This window comes from Lynx rufus, unplaced genomic scaffold (genome assembly GCF_022079265.1).
Source record: "Lynx rufus isolate CCGP_SWC_20201006 ecotype Redwood Valley unplaced genomic scaffold, mLynRuf1.p SCAF_1, whole genome shotgun sequence".
NCBI lineage: Eukaryota > Metazoa > Chordata > Mammalia > Carnivora > Felidae > Lynx > Lynx rufus.
Genome location: NW_025814823.1, coordinates 60,635,109 through 60,654,188, shown reverse-complemented (window position 1 = coordinate 60,654,188; position 19,080 = coordinate 60,635,109).

Sequence of the window (19,080 nt, the reverse complement as noted above, 5' to 3'; positions counted from 1 at the left end):
AAATAGAAATAGTGTTTCTTCTATAGAACTAGTTGTCTAGCAAATGAGAATGTCTACAGTGGTCACTGTCAATAATGGCCAATTGCAAAATAATGAATTTTTAAGAGTAGGGATTTTAGAATTGTACATATGCACCTGGGTTGAATGCTTACACTCTCTAGTACCAATAGAGTGGAGGCTCTGGACATCAATATAAAAATTAGTGCAGCAATTTGGTTTGGGGAAAAGCACAAGTGTTATTCTTAGAGGACAAGTTTCTCTGGCCTAGCTTAAGAAAAGACATTGATGTAGACCAACGGGAGTGGCCCATCTGGTTATCTCTTGGTACTACCTTGTCAGAGACCTGGGACAAATTGTATAACTTCTCTGGTCATTATATACAATATCTTTAAAAGAGAAATGATACCACCTGATAACAATAATAACACCTATCTCCACTTTGCTATTAGGATCAGAAGCAATGCACGTAGTCATTTGCACTTCACAAACGCCCATGTATAATAGCATTTGTTTCTAATGCGATCATCATCGTTATTATTCACTTTGCATTTGTAGACAGTCTTGGGTATTCCATAAATGCTGCCATAAACTATTTTCACTTTGAACATGCCAAACATAAAAAGAGTCTTCATTTTCAAAGAGTTGTTTTTAGCTGTATTTTCTTATCTTTATTTTTTTCTTTTTAAGAAGAAAGCAATGTTACACTGATTCATTATAATTCTCTGTGAAACATTATCTGAAATTGCTTTTTCAAAGACCCAGCCTGTACATTTTTTGTTATTACATTTAAGCAAGGGATACAACTATTCTAAAATAATCATATTTCTAAAAGTTTGATCCTAAGTAAATCTTCTAGAAAAATTGATACTAAGTAAAAACACACTATTTTAAAAATCAAGAGATGTGTCAATACCTGGAGTGGCCAGAATACCAAGTGAGGTTTATCCCCTCTGGCCAGATTTCTCTTTCAAGTATACCATGCTTTCTGTAAATCCCGTCAGACAAAAAAAAAAAAAAAAAAAAAAAAAAAAAAAAATACGTCCTTGAGAAAGTTCTGTTTCTTTCATGTTTTATCTTTAATGCCATCAGCCATCTTTCTGAGGGTTTGCTATACCTCTTTGATGAAGGGGGCTATAAAATAGTACTGATCATGGGTACCGCTATTATACCTTCGGCTGCCCTGGCTGAACTTGGCTGAGATATGGCAGACCTCAGGGGTGGCCCATGCATTTCTCTGGAGCCTACAATCAAAAACTTCATGCAACCAGTGGCCTAACATTGGTGCCTGACATAAAATTAAAAAACAAAACAAAACAATATTAAGACTAAATGTTGAGTGCTTTCTATGTGTATGACACTCTTCTAAATATTTTACACGCATAATTCATGTAATCCTCACTACAGCCTTATAATTAAATATTATTGTTTTTTTTTAATTTTTTTTAACGTTTATTTATTTTTGAGACAGAGAGAGACAGAGCATGAACGGGGGAGGGTCAGAGAGAGGGAGACACAGAATCGGAAGCAGGCTCCAGGCTCCGAGCTGTCAGCACAGAGCCCGACGCGGGGCTCGAACTCACGGACCGCAAGATCATGACCGAAGTCGGCCGCTTAACCGACTGAGCCACCCAGGCGCCCCAATTAAATATTATTGTTATCCCCATTTTATAGATGAGGAAGTTAAGCAGGAGAAAACTAACTTGCTCAGTATCAAATAGCTATTAAAGGGGTCCTAGAATAGTACATATAAAAACAACAGCAATAACAACAATGAAGAGGCTATACTTTTATGAGATATACTTATATCGGTGATTACTGACAGCGCGATAATTTCTGTGAACTTTAATCCCCAATGTGGCTGTTGAAAACCTCAGTAAATCAAAGTGCATGTTCATTTTTGGTGGTAAAGAACAATATACTGGATAAATCAAATATTATTTATCTTTCCCCAGTCTGTGCGCCTGAAATTCTAATAAACATACCAATCATCTGGAATCTTGTTCAAAACAGATTCCACTTCAGTCTGTGGTGGTTCCTCAGATTATGTGTTTCTGATAAGCATGCAGGTGACGCTGATGCTAATGGTCTCCAGACCACACCTGGAACAGCAAGCCTTAGTGTGTCTTTGAATTCAACTTAATCAAATTCTTGATCCTTATTTCAATGAAATTCCTGTGTTATAATATGAAAAACTGTCAGTTTAGTTATTGCATAAGTGACTTCACTTTGCTAGGTGTACATCTCCTTAAAAATTGTATAAATCTAATCCCATCTGGCCACCTCACAAATTCACAATAGGTACTCAGATTCAACTATGAGAATAATGGCACCATGTGAACACATGGTTGCCACTGGGAGTGCTAGCAAGAGGCCCAAAGAAAATCTGAAAGTGTGTACAAAAAAAAAAAAAAACAAAAGACACTATGAATTTTATGAATGCATAAATGTGCATGCAAAAAAATCCCATCCATATACCACAAAATTGCATATACACATTTATTAAATAAACACTATCACTACTTAAGTCCTAAATGGTAATCAGACTGCTGGTATCTGATGTCAACAAGTAAACATTTTTTCGTATAATCTTCTCAAATTTTAGTTTAGTTTCACGACACAAGTCCTATTAAAGTTGTACTAGAGCAAAAACTGTTTTCCCAGTCTCAACATTTGACTAAAATTGCCCATCTTCAAATTAACCTTTATAGCAATTTCATGGATATTTTAGTTCACATGTTACATTTCTTCTGAGCCTTCCAGGTTGCCAATGTCAAATGCCCATATGCTATACTGGGTTTATATGGTGGCAAGACTGGGAACAAGGTAACAGTAGGAAGAAAAAAAGTATCATTCACGCCATAGAATTCATAATTAGCCACTTTGTGGCAAGAATCATAGCCTCCGGAAGCTACCTAAAATTAGCTTTTCACAGTGACCCCTCTATTGTTAGTATCTTAGGCTCAACTGGAGAGCAGAGGATGCTCTACACTTGGAATGCTGTCAGAAGCCAGCCACACCTGCAGTCTCACAAGCCATGAGCACTGAAATAGAAATTATTGGTGTCACAATTAACCTTGACGAGCCACGATCATTGAAAACTCAGTTTAAGAGTATATACAAATACATGGTAAACTCCATTGAACTATTATCAAAGCTACAAATAGAAGTAGAGAAATGTGAGAACAAAGACTAAATTTGGTGTCACTTAAAATTGTACTTGGGCTACAAGATGAAATGTCAAATTTATACTTTGTACAGTTGAGTTTTTGTTCTCTTTTTTAATTTAAGATTACCTGCACTGATGAAAGAGTGGGGAATGATTTACCATATCTTACACCATAGTTTATAGCAGTAATTCACAACCTGTATCATGCAACATAATCTCTTGGGGGACTAGGGAGCGGATCTTTAAAATGAGTTGGCTAACCTTTCTCCCTTTGGATTCATTTGGTCTGCAATGAGCCTGATAATTTGCATTTATAAAAGTTTCTTTTGTCATGCTGATAATTCCAGACCCTAGAATACACCTGGAGAATTACTGTCTTCATGTGCATCTGAAAGTATGTTCTCCGGATTGGTGAATCTAACTCATTTTTAGTTTATAAAGTCCACTTTTTTTTTTGCAGTTTTTAAAATGTTTCTTTTTTTCTATTGCTTCAGGTACAAATATTCATGTAAAGATTTGTGACCATACTATTCCAGATAATTCTTGTGCCACATTATTCTTCTGAAATAAATACTTCAGACTTGTCCACATTTTTAAAAATTTAAAGTTAAAATACAGCCCCTTTTTCTTTATATCTGGCATATGGTTTTTAGAAATTTATAGATAATTTTCTGTTTATATAAGTCATTGTTCAGATAAATGGTACACTATACGGCAGATTACACATTTAAGAATATAAGACAGAGGTTTCCAGAGATTTCCACTGCGGAGGGCAATACAGATAACCTTCACCCTTCGCATCCTGCAAACAGAACCTGATAACCAATCAGAACTCTGTGGAGTCAACCAGCTTTGCCATAAGTACATCTGACATCCCAAGCCCATACCATCAAGGTGTATCATTTTGCACTCAAAAGATACCCTCTGTGTAAAATGCAGTTCTACTGCAGTCAGATTTCAGTGCACCAAAAAAAAAAAAAAAAAAAAAAAAAAAAAAAAAAAAAAAAAGGGAATTTGAAAGATTGAAATAGGATTAATGTAATAGGGACACCTGGGTGGCTCAGTCGGTTAAGCATCTGACTGTTGATTTCAGCTCAGGTCATGATCTCACGGTTTGTGTGTTCAAGTGCCGTGTTGGGTTCTGCGCTGATGGTTTGAGCCTGCTTGAGATTCTCTCTCCCTCTCTCTCTCTCTCTCTCTCTCTCTTTCTAAAAATAAATAACTAAATTAAAAAAAAAGATAAATGAAACAGTAGTTCTAGCTATATCTGAATACTGGCCATATCACGTGTTAACGCTGAGCTTGGAATGATGTTCTTCAAATCGTCAGGTGGTGAAATCATCCCAAGAGAATGTAGCATTACAGGACTCAAATATTTAGTGACATAAGTCAGGACTTCAGGATGGAGTTTCTGCTCTCAAGGATTTTGAAATATTTTAATATCCATATATCCTAGTAAACAGTTGAAAGCCTAAAGAACAAAAGAAGTATCTGCCTTAATCTCAAGGAATAGGCATGTTTACATGTTCTAAAATTGAAGAAAACAAAACAAATCAAAAGGGTATAGTAGTTGTAAATCGTATGAATTGCATCACAAAGCCCTAGGATTTGGAATCATAATTTAGTCTGTGCCAGATTTTGAGCAGGTTCTATTTTATTTACAACTAAATTTTGGCAGAGTTGAAAGATAAATATAGCCATTACATTATTCATACGCAAATAGATTTGGAATATATAATAAACCATTTTCTTTTGGTTCTATCTCCCTTCTTAATCGCAAATTCTCTCACAATTTCTGTGGAATACTTTATTTTTTTAATTTTATTTTTTATTTTTTAAAATTTACATCCAAATTAGTTAGCATACAGTGCAAAAGACTTCAGGAGTAGATTCCTTAATGCCCCTAAATCATTTAGCCCATCCCCCCTCCCACAAACCCTCCAGCAACCCTAAGTTTGTTCTCCTTATGCATCTCTTCTGTTTCCTCCCCCCTCTCTCTTTTTATATTACTTTTGTTTCCCTTCCCTTATGGTCATCTGTTTTTTCTCTTAAAGTCCTCATATGAGTGAAGTCATATGATGTTTGTCTTTCTTTGACTAATTTCACTTAGCATGATACCCTCCAGTACCCTCCACGTAGTTGCAAAGGGCAAGATTTCATTTTTTTGATTGCCAAGAAATACTCCATTGTGTGTATATATATATGTTTATGTGTATATATGTATATATATGTGTATATATATATGTGTATATATGTGTATATATGTGTGTATATATATGTGTATATACATATGTATATATACATATATATGTATATATATGTGTGTGTGTGTATATATATATATATATATATATATATACACATATACACCACATCTTCTTTATCCATTCATCCATCGATGGACGTTTGGGCTCTTACCATACTTTGGCTATTGTTGATAGTGCTGCTATAAACATGGGGACACATGTGCCCCTTTGAAACAGCAAACCTATATCCCATGGATAAATGCTGAGTAGTGCAATTGCTGGGTGGTAGGGGAATTCTATTTTTAGTTTTTTGAAGAACCTCCATACTGTTTTCCAGAGTGGCCGCACCAGCTTGCATTGCCACCAACAATGCAAAAGAGATCCTCTTTCTCTGCATCCTCGCCAACATCTGTTGTTGCCTGAGTTGTTAATGTTAGCCATTCTGACAGGTGTAAGGTGGTATCTCATTGTGGTTTTGATTTCGATTTCCCTGATGATGAGTGATGAGCATGTTTTCACGTGTCACTTGGCCATCTGGATGTCTTCCTTGGAGAAGTGTCTATTCATGTCTTTTGCCCATTTCTTCACTGGATTCCTTGGTTTTTGGGTGTTGAGTTTGATAAGTTCTTTATCGATTTTGGATACTAACCCTTTATCTGGTATGTCATTTGCAAATACCTTCTCCCATTCTGTTGCTTGCCTTTTAGTTTTGCTGATTGTTTCCTTCGCTGTGCAGAAGATTTTAATTTTCACGAGGTCCCAGTAATTGATTTTTTCTTTTGTTTCCCTTGCCTCCAGAGACTTCCTGAGTAAGATGTTGCTGTGGCCAAGGCCAAAGAAGTTGTTGTCTGCTTTCTCCTCAGATTTTGATGGCTTCCTCTCTTACATTGAGGTCTTTCATCCATTTTGAGCTTATTTTTGTGTATGGTGTAAGAAAGTGGTCCAGGTTCGTTCTTCTGCATGTGGTCCAGGTTCATTCTTCTGCATGTCGCTGTCCAGTTTTCCCAGCACCACATGCTGAAGAGACCATCTTTATTTTATTGGATATTCTTTCCTGCTTTGTCAAAGATGAGTTGGCCAAACGTTTGTGGGTCCTTTTCTGGGCTCTCTATTCTGTTTCATTGATCTGAGTGTCTGTTGTTGTGCCAGTACCATACTGTCTTGATGATTACAGCTTTGTAGTATAGATTGAAGACTGGGATTGTGATGCCTCCTGCTTTGGTTATCTTTTTCAAGATTGCTTTGGCTATTCGGGGTCTTTTCTGGTTCCATACAAATTTTAGGATTATTTGTTCTAGCTCTGTGAAGAATGCTGGTGTTACTTTGATAGGGATTGCATTGAATATGTAGATTGCTTTGGGTAGTTTCGACATTTGAACAATATTTGTTCTTCCTATCCAGGAGCATGGAATCTTTTTCCATGTTTTTGTGTCTTCTTCAATTTCTTTCCTAAGCTTTCTATAGTTTTCAGCATAGAGATTTTTCACCTCTTTGGTGAGATTTATTCCTAGGTATTTTATGGTTTTTGGTGCAACTGTAAATGGGATCGATTCCTTGATTTCTCTTTCTGTCGCTTCATTGTTGGTGTATAAGAATGCAACGGATTTCTGTGCGTTGATTTTATGTCCTGCAACTTTGCTGAATTCATGAATCAATTCTAGCAGTTTTTTCGTGGAATCTTTTGGGTTTTCCATATAGAGTAACATGTCATCTGTGAAGAGTGAAAGTGTGACCTCCTCCTGGCTGATTTGGATGCCTTTTATTTCTTTGCGTTGTCTGATTGCAGAGGCTAAGACTTCCAATAATACGTTGAATAACAGTGGTGAGAGTGGATATCCCTGTCTTGTTCCTGACCTTAGGGGGAAAGCTGTCAGTTTTTCCCCATTGAGGATGATCTTAGCGTTGGGTCATTCATATATGGCTTTTATGATCTCGAGGAATGATCCTTCTATTCCTACTTTCTTGAGCATTTTTATCAAGAAAGGATGCTGTATTTTGTCAAATGCTTTCTCTGCATCTATTGAGAGGATCATATGGTTCTTGTGTTTTCTTTTCTTGATGTGATGAATCACGTTAATTGTTTTGCGGATATTGAACCAGCCCTGCATCCCAGGGAAAATTCTCACTTGGTCATGGTGAATAATTTTTTAACTGTATTGTTGGGTCTGGTTGGCTAATATTTGGTGAGGATTTTTGCATCCATGTTCATCAGGGAAATCAGTCGATAGTTCTCCTTTTTAGTGGGGTCTCTGTCTGGTTTTGGAATCAAGGTAATGCTGGCTTCCATAGAAAGAGTTTGGGAGTTTTCCTTCCATTTCTATTTTTTGGAACACCTTCAAGAGAATAGGTGTTAACTCTTCCTTAAATGATTGGTAGAATTCCCCTGGAAAGCCATCCTGCCCTGGACCCTTTTTTTTTTTTTTTTGGCAGATTTTTGATTACTAATTCAATTTCCTTACTGGTTATGGGTCTGTTCAAATTTTCTACTTCTTCCTGTTTCAGTTTTGGTAGTGTTTATGTTTCTAGGAATGTGTCCATTTCTTCCAGATTGCCCATTTTATTGGCATATAATTACTCAAATATTTTCTTATTATTGTTTTTATTTCTGCTGTGTTGGTTCTGATCTCTCCTCTTTCATTCTTGATTTGATGTATTTAGGTCCTTTCCTTTTTCTTCTTGATCAAACTGGCTAGTCGTTTATCAATTTTGTTAAATCTTTCAAAGAACCAGCTTCTGGTTTCATTGATCTGTTCTACTGTTTTCTGGGTTCGATAGCATTAATTTCTGCTCTAATCTTTATTTTTTCCTGTCTTCTGCTGGTTTTGGGTTGTATTTGCTGTTCTTTTTCCCGCTCCTTAAGGCATTAGGTTAGGTTGTGTATCTGAGACCTTTCTTCCCTCTTTAGGAAGGCCTGGATTGCTATATACTTTCCTCTTATGACCGCCTTTGCTGGGTCCCAGAGGTTTTGGGTTGTGGTGTTATCATTTTCATTGGCTTCCATATACTTTTTGATTTCCTCCTTAACTTTTTGGTTAACCCATTCATTCTTTAGTAGGGTGTTCTTCAGTCTCCAAGTATTTGTTACCTTTCCAAATTTTTCCTTGTGGTTGATTTCGAGTTTCATAGTGTTGTGGTCTGAAAATATGCACGGTATGATCTCGATCTTTTTGTACTTAGTTACGGCTGATTTGTGTCCCAGTATATGGTCTATTCTGGAGAACGTTCCATGTGCACTGGAAAAGAATGTATATTCTGCTGCTTTAGGATGAAATGTGCTGAATATATCTGTGAAGTCCATCTGGTCTGGTGTGTCATTCAAAGTCATTGTTTCCTTGTTGAATTTTTGATTAGATGATCTGTCCATTGCTGTGAGTGGGGTGTTGAAGTCTCGTACTATTATGGTATTACTATCGATGGGTTTTTTTGTTGTTTGTTTGTGATTAGTTGATTTATATGTTTGGGTGCTCTCACATTTGGCGCATAAATGTTTACAATTGTTAGGTCTTCTTGGTGGATAGACCCCTTGATTATGATACAATGCCCTTCTGCATCTCTTGATACAGTCTTTGTTTTAAAGTCTAGATTGTCTGATATAAGTATGACTACTCTGGCTTTCTTTTGTTGACGATTAGCATGATAGATGGTTCTCCATCCCCTTATTTTCAATCTGAAGGTGTCTTTCGGTCTAAAGTGGGTCTCTTGTAAACAGCATATAGGTGGATCTTGTTTTCTTATCCATTCTGTTACCCTATGTCTTTTGATTGGAGCATTGAGTCCACTGACATTTAGAATGAGTACTGAAAGATATGAATTCATTGCATTATGATGCTTGTCTGTTGGAGTTTCTGGTGGTGTTCTCTGGTCTTTTCTAGTCTGTGTTACTTTTGCTATATATATATATTTTTTTTCATCTTTTCTCCCCTCAGAGAGTCCCCCTTAAAATTTTTTGCACGGCTGATTTAGTGGTCACGAACTCCTTTAATTTTTGTTTGTCTGGGAAACCTTTAATCTCTACTTCTCTTTTGAACGACAGCCTTGCTAGATAAAGAATTCTTGGCTGCATGTTTTTCTGATTCAGCACATTGAATATATCCCGCAACTCCTTTCTGGCATGCCAAGTTTCTGTGGATAGGTCTATTGCGAGCCTGATCTGTCTTCCCTTGTAGGTTAGGGACTTTTTTTTCCCTTGCTGCTTTCATGATTCTTTCCTTGTCTGAGAATTTTGTGAATTTGACTGTGATATGCCTTGTTGATGGTTGGTTTTTGTTGAATCTAATGGGGGTCCTCTGTGCTTCCTGGATTTTGATGTGTGTGTCTTTCCCAAAGTTAGGAAAGTTTTCCGCTATGATTTGCTCACATAACCCTTCTAGCCCTATTTCTCTCTCTTCCTCCTCTGGGAACCCTGTGCTTCTGATGTTGTTCCTTTGTTTTTTTTTTGTTTTTGTTTTTGTTTTTTTGTTTTTTTTTTTAATTTTTTTTTCAACGTTTATTCATTTTTGGGACAGAGAGAGACAGAGCATGAGCGGGGGAGGGGCAGAGAGAGAGGGAGACACAGAATCGGAAACAGGCTCCAGGCTCCGAGCCATCAGCCCAGAGCCTGACGCGGGGCTCGAACTCACGGACCGCGAGATCGTGACCTGGCTGAAGTCGGACGCTTAACCGACTGCGCCACCCAGGCGCCCCTGATGTTGTTCCTTTGTAATGAGTCACTGATTTCTCTAACTCTTAAATCGTGCTCTTGCCTGCATCTCCCTCTTTTTTTCTGCTTCATTATTTTCTATAAGTTTGTCCTCTATATTGCTGATTCTCTTTTCTGCCCCATCCATCCTTGCCACTGCAGCATCCATCCATGAATGCAGCTCAGTTTTCATTTTTCATTTCATTCTGGCTATTTGTTACTTCTTTTATCTCTGCAGAAAGGGATTCTAACCTATTTTCTACTCCAGCTCATATTTTTATTATCATGATTCTAAATTCTGTTTCAGACATCTTGCTTGTATATGTGTTGGTTAAATCCCTTGTTGTCTTTCTTCCTGCTCTTTCTTTTGAGGTGAATTCCTTCGTTTTGTCATTTTGAAGGGAAAAAAGGAATTAATGAGGCAGAAAAATTGAAATTAAAAAATATAATTAAAAATATTAAAATTAAAAATTAAACACACACACACACACACTGAAATCCAATAGATGATGCTAGATCCTAGGTGTGTTTTTCTGTAGGTGTTGAAAGTGGTTTGACAGATTAGAGAAAAAAAAGGGGACAGGTAAAGGAAATCATTTGAGAACTTGAAAAAATGAATACAGTGAAATAGCCTAAAATGAGATGATGGGGTAAAATAGAATTTGAAAAAAATTACACAAAAGTAAAGAATATAGTAGAAAAAAATTAAAGAAAAATATTTTTAATAAAAATTAAAAATAAATATGAATTTTTCCTCTTCTGTATTTAAGAAAAAAGAAATGAAATGAAAAAGAGAATAAAAAAGGAAAAAAAAAGAAATCGCTTGAAAATTTGAAGAAGTGAATACACTGTAGTAGACTAAAATAAAATGATGGAAGTAAAATAGAACTTGAAAAATATTACATAAAAGCAAAAAATATAGTAATAAAATTAAGTAAAAATATTTTAATAGAAATTGATAGTAAAAATGAAGTTTTTCTCTTTCTGCATTCAATAAAAAGAAATGAAATGAAAAAGCGAAAAAAAGAAAAGGAAAGAAAAAAAAGGAAATTGTTTCAAAATCTGAAAAGGTGAATACACTGAAGTAGATTAAATAAAATGATGGAAGTATCATAGAATTTGAAAAATTTACACAAAAGTAAAAAGTATAATAATAAAAATTAAAGAAAAGTATTTTAATAAAAATTGAAAATAAAAATGATTTTTTTCTCTTTGTGAATTCAAGAAGAAGGAAAGAATTGTAAAGGAGAAAACAAAAAAGAAAAAAAAAAAGAAAGCAAATAGAACAGATGAACCTGCTAACAGATTGAAGTAGGACTGAAATTGCTTCGTTTTCCCCTAGAAGTCAGTCTATGTAGCTCTTTGTAGTCCATAAACTAAGCCGGCGGTGAGACTTGTGTTCCTGAAAAGCAAAGTGGGCCCAGTTGGGTGGGCCTCTGTGTAACAGCTCCACTCTCCACTAGATGGTGCTGCTCGCCTACTGGGGTGGATTGCTGGGACACTTGTAGGTGCCTATGCGCATGTGCTAGAGTGGTGAAAATGCACCACCCAGCTACCCAGTCTGTTCTCCTCGATCAGCAGTTGAGTCCTCTGTCTTCAGCTCTCGTCCACTCTCCGCATTTTCACTGTCGGTGACCAGGCCCCAGGCAGTACCTCTCTCCCGAGTTTTGTCTCAGATGCGGCTGTTTTCACCGGCCCCTTACTTCTGAAGGACTGCAGCTTTGACCTGTTCCGCCCCTCTGAGGGAGGTTCTCACCTAGCAATGGCCGAATGAGCGATGGCCGAATGTCGGCTGCACCCAGGAACGCCCGCTGGACCTTGCTGCCGCCAGTGCCCCGAGACTGCGGCCAGGTGCCAGCCTGCCCCAGAAAAAGTTCACTAGACAGTGTAGCAGCAGCTTTTCAGGGATTATGGAAAATCACAACACACATCTGGAGCCAGACTTCACCCTTAATGACCTTGCCCCAGCACCAGCGAATGTGGCCACCTTCTGGGGTCTGCTGGGACCAGGTGGCTTCAACAGTCTCTACCAAATGTCCTTCCAGCGGTGGAACTGCTTTTCCCTGTGTGGCCCGAGAACCCCCCAGACCCCGCTCTGCTCCTAGGGATTCGCCCTTCCCACCAGAGCACTGCCAGGTATGGAGCTGTGGAGTTGCAGCCTTTGCGCTCCCCTTGTTTACAGTCTTAATGGAATTTAAACCCTCTCCTTTCTCCTTTCTCCCTTTTTGTTTAGTCCCTGCGGCTTTCCAATTTTCCACTTTCTCTCCAGCTACACTTGGGGAGGGATGCTTTTCCCATATTCTCCCCCGCTCCCCAGTCTCTGTCCTCTCTCTGCCCGCCAAAGCGTTTGCCTACGTTTCGCAGCTTCTCGCTTCCCAAGTTCAGCTCTCCGCGCCACGTACCTGCTGAATTCTGTGGTTCAGTTTGTGCAGATTGTTGTGTTAATCCTTCAATCAGTTTTCTAGGTGTGTAGGATGGTTTAGTGTTGTTCTGGCTGTATTTCATGGATGCTCCACACACAAAAAATACCATGCTGTTCCGCCATCTTGGCTCCTCCCCTCTGTGGAATACTTTATATGATAAAATTTATAAGCAGAACTAGATAGTGGTGTAAATAAGTTTTATAGCATTTAATTCACTTTGGTTATACCCATATTTTGAGGAACAGCATTAAACAAAGTAGATGTCTTAAAAAATGACAAAAGGGAAGCCTTGAGGCTAATTTTGGCCACACCAACTTAAATGCATGATAAAATATGTGGAAGAAGTTTGGAAGGAAATTGATCTTTGACCTAACACAGTGGCTTGAAGCTCTTCCTTTATGACTATGGTTATTATTTAATGAGTATAGAATTTTCAATTTGCAGGATAAAAAAAAAATCTGGTTTGTCTTTCATGACAGTGTGAAAATATTTAACCCTATAGAACTGTACATTTAAAAATAGGTGAGATGTTAACTTTTATGTTATTTGCTTTTGACCACAATAAAGAGAGACATTGGGATCTGAGGACTAACATACTAACTTCTTGATATTGTTGATTCTCCTTTCTGTATATTTTAATTGATTTTATTTTCCATATAATAGCAAAGATGACATTAAGTAGCCAAATAATAGAATACAGTATAAAATAAAAGTACAATTTTACCTCTACCCAAAATTTATAATATCTCCCCTGAAAGCCCTGTAAATAATATTTTTCATTCCATAGAATATCTTGGAAGTCATCCTTTCATTCAGACAACAAAAAAAGTATTGAGTTGTGAGCACCTGCTGCGTAAAAGGCATGCTTCACCTGTATGGATGTTGCAGACATGAATCAAACAGACAATCCCTACCTACACTGAAACAAATGGAGTTCTTTTCCAAAAAGGCCATTTTGAAATATGCCTTCTTTTTGAATGCTGCCCAATTTTTCATTGGAAAGATTTATTTGATTTTATTTAACCTATCTCCTACTGTCAAATACTTTGGAGAATTCCACTTTGGGGGCTATTACAAGTAATGCTGCAATGAACACTTTATAAATATGTTTAACCACATTCGAGAATCTATTTCTATGATAAATGTATGGACACACAACTGGATACAAAAAAGTTTTGCATTTTTGCATTTACAATTTTGGAAGCCTGTGCCATAGTGTCTCCAAAATCATTTTTTATCAATTTAAACTTCTATTATCCTAAATGGAATTTCTGATCCCAGCCTCCCCACCCATCATGCCCAAACATATGTTAGAATCTCGTCATTCCATAATTACTTGTATTTTACCTATGATTGATTTGGTTGATATGCACATGTGAGGGAGTATACTTCAGTAGTAAAAAGTCATACTCTGTAGCCTTATTAGTGATAGTGTGGTTATCGGATGGGCAGCATTAGTATCACCTGGGATCTTATTAGGACTACAGACTCCTGAGCCCCAACCCTGACATACTGAATCATAATTTGTATTTTAACAAGATCCTGGTTCATCTAAATGTATATTAAATTCCAAAAAAGCGCTTATTTAGGATACCTAGTCCTAGGTTTTGATATTGTTACACTGCATAAATACTTAATGGCTGTGTGAACACGGACATCCCAATATATCTAACAGTCTTTTTTTTTTCTTTTTTTTAATGTTTTTTTTTTAATTTATTTTGAGACAGAGAGAGACAGAGCATGAGCAGGGGAAGGGCAGAGGGAAAGAGAGAGACACAGAATCCAAAGCAGGCTCCAGGCTCTGAGCTGTTAGCACAGAGCCTGATTCAGGGCTTGAACTCAAGAACCATGAGATCATGACCTGAGCCGAAGTCAGACACCCAACCGACTGAGCCACTCAGGTGCCCCAAAGTCTTTCTACCACTATGTAATGTGGATAATTGAACCATGTACTTTATTTAGTTGTGAGGCAGGATCAACAAACTAGTATTTAGAAAATATTCAGTATCTGATTACTTCTTGTTGTTGTGGATATCAGCTGCTAAGAATAATTGAAATTTAAATTGGTGAACTTTATCATCCTTTTTCATGATGACATATGGCTTTTGTGCTCTGGTATAAAAAGCGCATTCCCTTTTCAATCCTATATATAAATGAATTCAAATTTTCTTCGCATCTTCTATAGTTTCAACTCTCTAATCCTCTCATTTGTTTTGTAAATATACTTACTATGAATTTTTTTTAATGATCGTGGTTCTTCAACAATATTGGAGCTAAGTAACCATTTAGCTGGTTTGCCAGTCAGTGCACATAAGTCCTTCTTGCATGTCTCTTACTGTCATGTGTATGTGTGTGTATGTCCCCAGGCCCGTTTTAAATGATTTGAGTCAAGCCTTTAATACCCTCCTGGGGAGACTATTGCCTACTTTAATAAATCTGTCTACTATCTTTCCCCCTTTATGTGGAGCTTAAATTCTTCTTGGCTCAATTTCATTTCATTACTTTGAGCTCAACTAAGTTTTTGTTTTATCAGTCTGTTGAGAGAGTAAAATATTGGATATGCATTTATTTATTTTTTCCATTGCCTAAACACTTTCAACACCACTGGGTATATGTGCACAAGAATGCCAAAGTCGTATAGTTCTCAGGAGCATTCTGGTCATGCCTTGTGTGAAATATTTCATCTCCAGTCAGCAGTAGGGCCTAGAGGGTACTTTGTTCATAAATGATAGGCATCTTCACTTTTTAACTTTAGGAACGTTTTCTTTAAATTTCCATAAGCATCTCAGTGTTGCTTTCTTCTTAAAAATTAATATATATGTGTAAGTTATTTGAAAGTCCCTATGGAGAATAAAGAGACTGAAACTATTATAGTAAACATCCATAGTGAAGGTAGATTAGAAAAAGAAAAGACGAATATATTAGGAAGCTCTTCCTTATCAAAATCTTTTTAATCTACATATATTTTGGACTTACTTATAATTTAAGATACACACAGATATATGATTCTCATTGCTCCTCTTTTACCTGAGGAAAATAGATGTTTCCAAAGTGATTTTCAGCTTATTTCCCCAATTTACTTTCATGTGAAATCTTGATCCCTCAGTTCCCAGAGCTGGTCTACCAGGACAATTCAGCAGATTCCACTCTTTCTGAAACAGATGATTTAATATTATAAATTATGTGAACGTATATATTGGCTCCTGAGATACCCCACTGTCCTTCTAAGATAGGGAACAAGACATCTGAAGTTAGGAAGGCATCTTGAGTTTTCATAAATCAACCGGTGTCAGAACTGCAACTTTACGGCTTCTTTCAACACGTTCAATCCCTTCGGCTCTTTAAGAAAAGTACTCTTGTTAGAGTATGAAATTCCACATATGCTTAGGACCTTAAAAGTCACAAGATAGTATCAACCACATCCTAACAATGAGAAAAAGCCAGATAATCTACAAAATCATAACCTAAAGATTGACAAGTCCCTTCTAGGAGAGATAGGATGCACAGATATATTTTCCCTTTGGAAGAGTGTGGGTGGCAACCATAAAAGTGGGGAAGAAGAAAACTAAAGTTAAAACAAAACAAAACAAAACCCAAAAGATTAAAGGCCAAATATGGGCTAGTGTGAAGTTTTAGAATCCGCTCTGACTACAGACACAGTAGGGTCTCTGACCACCTGTCACCTCTTTCCACTGGCTTCCTCTGGATGCACTAGAGAAAGTGTGAGTTCAGGGAAGAAGACCTGACAGAGTTTTCCTCAGTGATGCAGGTGTATAAATAGCAATTGACTTCTGAAGCATAGTTGCAAATTATTGGACTCCTCTGTATAAACAAAAACTATCTGCCACCAGGAGAAGGGCAGAATTTTTTTTTTTTACCATCAAACTTCTCACCCTCAGTCCCTAGAAAACCTCGTGACCACTGTACTATTTGGGGGGGGGCATTTAAAAATGTATGAATGAATATATACATATATATGGGAGAAGAGACCAATTTTCTATGCTTAGGAACTCAGTAGTAACTTTCTTTTTTTTTTTTTTTTAAAGTGGTTTTTCTTTTTTTTTTTTTTTTCAACGTTTATTTATTCTTGGGACAGAGAGAGACACAGCATGAACGGGGGAGGGGCAGAGAGAGAGGGAGACACAGAATCGGAAACAGGCTCCAGGCTCTGAGCCATCAGCGCAGAGCCTGACGCGGGGCTCGAACTCACGGACCGCGAGATCGTGACCTGGCTGAAGTCGGACGTTTAACCGACTGCGCCACCCAGGCGCCCCACTCAGTAGTAACTTTCTAGGGCTTCTGTAACAAAGCACCATGAACTGGATGGCTTAAAACAACACAAATTTATCCTCTCACAGTTGTAAAGGTTAGAGGTCTGAAATTAAGTTGTTGGAAGGAGCACCTCTCTATCAAGACTGTAGGGGTGGAGTTGTCCTTGTCTTTTCCTACTTTCTGGTGGTTGCCAGCAATCCTGGCATCCCTCCAACCCCTGCCTCCATCATCAATTTTCCTTCTTCCCTCTGTGTGTCTCTGTCTCTGTGTCCCTTTTCTTCTTGTAAAGGCACCAGTAATATTGGATTAAGGGCCAACTCTAGTATGGCCTCATCTTAACGAGTTATATTTGGAATTGCCTTATTTCTGACCAGGCCATATTCTGAGGTTCTGAAAAAGACATTAGCTGCGAGGGTACACTATTCAACCCGGAACAAGTTCCAAATAATTTATGTAAATATCATGTGAAACCCTCAGGGAGGTAAAGGATAACTTTCCACTCTTTGTATGTGGGCTGCACATAGTGACTTCCTTCCAAAGAAGACAGTAGGGTATGGGGTTGGGATAGAGATGAACTGTACAACTGAGGAAATTGACAAACACCACCTCAGCTAGGTGATCAAGGTCAACATCAATAGTGATAAGTAAAGTTGACAGTATGCACCCTTGCCTGATGTGATGAAATATCAATAAACCTCAGTGAACTTCCTCCCCCAAACCCATAACCCCAGTCTAATCATGAGGAGAATCATCAGAAAAATCCCAATTGAGGAAATCATGTAAAATACCTGAGAACTACTCTTCAAAACTGAAAAGGTCATCAAAAACAAGGCAAGTGTAAGAAACTGTCACAGCTAAGAGCTAAGGAGACATGATGACTAAGTATAATGTGATATCCTAGGAGGGGTTCCAGGCCAGAAAAAAAGGTCCTTACATAAAACTTAGGAAATCAGAATGCAGTATGAACCTTAGTTAATAATAATGTATCAGTGTTTGTTCATTTATTGTGATAAATGTACCATAGTAATGTAAGATAATAGTGGAATCTGAATCTTTAAATATTTCTTTAAATGTAAAACTATTGTAAAACATTTATTTAAAAATATAAATGAAATATAAGTAAGAAAATAATAGAATAAATTAATTTGGATCAAAATTTACTTTAATATAGAATAATAAATTAATAAAGCTCGAGCCAGATTGATGAGGGATTAAATTGAGGACACAAATTACCACTATCAGGAATGTCATTATAGATTCCACACACTTTAAAAAAGGTAATAGATGACTATTATGAACATCTTTATATCAATATATTCAACAACTTAGATAAAAATATAAAATGATAAAAACTCTCACAAAGAGAACTAGATTACCAGGTAAGCTATATACCTATAAAATAAGTTGAATTTTTGGTTAAAATCCCATAGAGAAACCACACTCAGATATTTTAATGTTGCATTTTATTAAATATTCAAGAAAGAAATAATACCAATTATGCATAAACTTTACAGAAAACAGAAAAGGGAACATGCCACAGTCCATTCTATGAGGCCAGCATTACCCTGGTTGCAAAACTAAAGACAGTAGAAGAAGAAGGTGACTGCACAATAATATCCTACATAAACTGGGATTGAATAACAAAATATTAGCAAATAAAATCAAGCAAAATAAAAGGATAATAGATTATAAACAAGTTGTTCCCAAAACTGCAAGGTTGGTTCAATATTTTAAAAAATAATCAATATGGCTAATCAATTTAGCCATATAAACTGACTAAAAGCATAAATAAATAAATAAATAAATAAAAGACAATCTTAATAGATACAGAAAAATCATTTGACCAAATGAGATATTCTTGCCTTTTCACTGGAGTGGCTAAAATCAAAATGGCCAATAATAACATGTTGTGTCAAGAGTGTAGTGAAAATTGATTTATCATATATTGCTGGTGGGAATGCAAACTGGCCCAGCCACTTTGGAAAGCAACTTGGCACTTTTTTGTAAGATGAAACACACCATATGACCACTGTAGGGCCCAGCAATTTCAAAAGAAGTGAAAACACAAGTCCATGCAAAGACCTCCTTGCTAATATTCATAGCAGCTCTAACTATAATTGTGAAATGAACTCAAATGTGCACATGCTTGTGAATGAATTAAGAAATTGTGGCCTACTCATAAAGTGAAATATTACTCTGTAACCAAAAGGAATAAAGAAATTACTGACACATGCAACAACGTGATGACTCCCAATAGCTTAGCACTGGTGAATGAACATTATGCATATACTGTGA